The sequence below is a fragment of the Ascaphus truei genome, chromosome 5, assembly GCF_040206685.1.
Source record: "Ascaphus truei isolate aAscTru1 chromosome 5, aAscTru1.hap1, whole genome shotgun sequence".
NCBI classification, from domain to species: domain Eukaryota; kingdom Metazoa; phylum Chordata; class Amphibia; order Anura; family Ascaphidae; genus Ascaphus; species Ascaphus truei.
In genome coordinates this window covers 26,709,769-26,712,273 of record NC_134487.1, presented here as the reverse complement: position 1 = coordinate 26,712,273, position 2,505 = coordinate 26,709,769, and positions in this window count along the sequence as shown.

Here is a 2,505-nt window from a genome sequence, read left to right as displayed (position 1 = left end):
CCTCTGGTCGTTGTTACACGTCACGTACGTGTGTGTGTGTGTGTGTGTGTGTGTGTGTGTGTGTGTGTGTGTGTGTGTGTGTGTGTGTGTGTGTGTGTGTGTGTGTGTGTGTGTGTGTGTGTGTGTGTGTGTGTGTGTGTGTGTGTGTGTGTGTGTGTGTGTGTGTGTGTGTCAGAGTGTGTGTGTGTGTGTCAGAGTGTGTGTGTGTCAGATGGGGTTGTAGCGGAATAATCATCCTAGTGCAGCACAATGCTTTGCAGGAACACGCAGTGCATGTTGTTCCTCGCGCAGTGCATGTTATTCCGCGCGCAGTGCATGTTGTTCCTCGCGCAGTGCATGTTATTCCGCGCGCAGTGCATGTTATTCAGCGCGCAGTGCATGTTGTTCCTCGCGCAGTGCATGTTGTTCCTCGCGCAGTGCATGTTATTCCGCGCGCAGTGCATGTTATTCAGCGCGCAGTGCATGTTATTCCTCGCGCAGTGCATGTTATTCCGCGCGCAGAGCATGTTATTCAGCGCGCAGTGCATGTTATTCCGCGCGCAGTGCATGTTGTTCGTCGCGCAGTGCACGTTATTCCGCGCGCAGTGCATGTTATTCCTCGCGCAGTGCATGTTATTCCACGCGCAGTGCATGTTATTCCACGCGCAGTGCATGTTGTTCCGCGCGCAGTGCATGTTGTTCCTCGCGCAGTGCATGTTATTCCTCGCGCAGTGCATATTATTCCGCGCGCAGTGCATGTTGTTCCTCGCGCAGTGCATGTTATTCAGCGCGCAGTGCATGTTATTCCTCGCGCAGTGCATGTTGTTCCTCGCGCAGTGCATGTTATTCCGCGCGCAGTGCATGTTATTCCGCGCGCAGTGCATGTTATTCCTCGCGCAGTACATGTTGTTCCTCGCGCAGTGCATGTTGTTCCTCGCGCAGTGCATGTTATTCCTCGCGCAGTGCATGTTATTCCTCGCGCAGTGCATGTTATTCCTCGCGCAGTGCATGTTGTTCCTTGCGCAGTGCATGTTATTCCGCGCGCAGTGCATGTTTCTCCTCGCGCAGTGCATGTTGTTCCTCGCGCAGTGCATGTTGTTCCTCGCGCAGTGCATGTTATTCCTCGCGCAGTGCATGTTATTCCTCGCGCAGTGCATGTTATTCAGCGCGCAGTGCATGTTGTTCCTCGCGCAGTGCATGTTATTCCTCGCGCAGTGCATGTTATTCCGCGCAGTGCATGTTGTTCCGCGCGCAGTGCATGTTGTTCCTCGCGCAGTGCATGTTATTCAGCGCAGTGCGTTATTCCGCGCGCAGTGCATGTTATTCAGCGCACAGTGCGTTATTCCGCGCGCAGTGCATGTTATTCAGCGCAGTGCGTTATTCCGCGCGCAGTGCATGTTATTCAGCGCACAGTGCGTTATTCCGCGCGCAGTGCATGTTATTCCTCGCGCAGTGCATGTTATTCCTCGCGCAGTGCATGTTATTCCGCGCGCAGTGCATGTTATTCCACGCGCAGTGCATGTTATTCCGTGCGCAGTCAGCGCACAGTGCGTGTTATTCCTCATGCAGTGCGTGTTATTCCTCATCCAGTGCATGTTATTCAGTGCGCAGTGCGTGTTATTCCGCGCACAGTGCGTGTTATTCCGCGCGCAGTGCATGTTATTCCGCGCGCAGTGCATGTTATTCCACGAGCAGTGCATTTTATTCCGCACGCAGTGCGTGTTCCGCGCGCAGTGCTTGTTATTCCTTGCGCAGTGCATGTTATTCCTCGCGCAGTGCATGTTATTCCTCGCGCAGCGCATGTTATTCCTCACGCAGCGCATGTTATTCCTCACGCAGCGCATTTTATTCCTCGCGCAGTGCATGTTATTCCTCGCGCAGTGCATGTTATTCCGCGCGCAGTGCATGTTATTCCGTGCGCAGTCAGCGTGCAGTGCATGTTATTCAGCGCACAGTGCGTTATTCAGCGTGCAGTGCATGTTATTCAGTGCGCAGTGCATGTTATTCCGTGCGCAGTGTGTTATTCCTCGCGCAGTGCATGTTATTCCGTGCGCAGTGCATGTTATTCCGTGCGCAGTGCATGTTATTCAGCGTGCATGTTATTCCTCGCGCAGTGCATGTTATTCCTCATGCAGTGCATGTTATTCCGTGCGCAGTGCATGTTATTCCTCGCGCAGTGCATGTTATTCCGTGCACAGTGCATGTTATTCAGCGTGCATGTTATTCCTCGCGCAGTGCATGTTATTCCTCACGCAGTGCATGTTATTCCTCGCGCAGTGCATGTTATTCCTCGCGCAGTGCATGTTATTCCTCGTGCAGTGCATGTTATTCCGCATGCAGTGCATCCTCTGATAACCCCTCACCTCTATCCTCTTGATAACCCTTTCACCTCTATCCTCTGATAACCCCTTCACCTCTATCCTCTGGTAACCCTCTATCCTAATAACCCTTTCACCTCTATCCTCTGATAACCCCATTCACCTCTATCCTCTGGTAACCCTCTATCCTGATAACCCCTTCACCTCT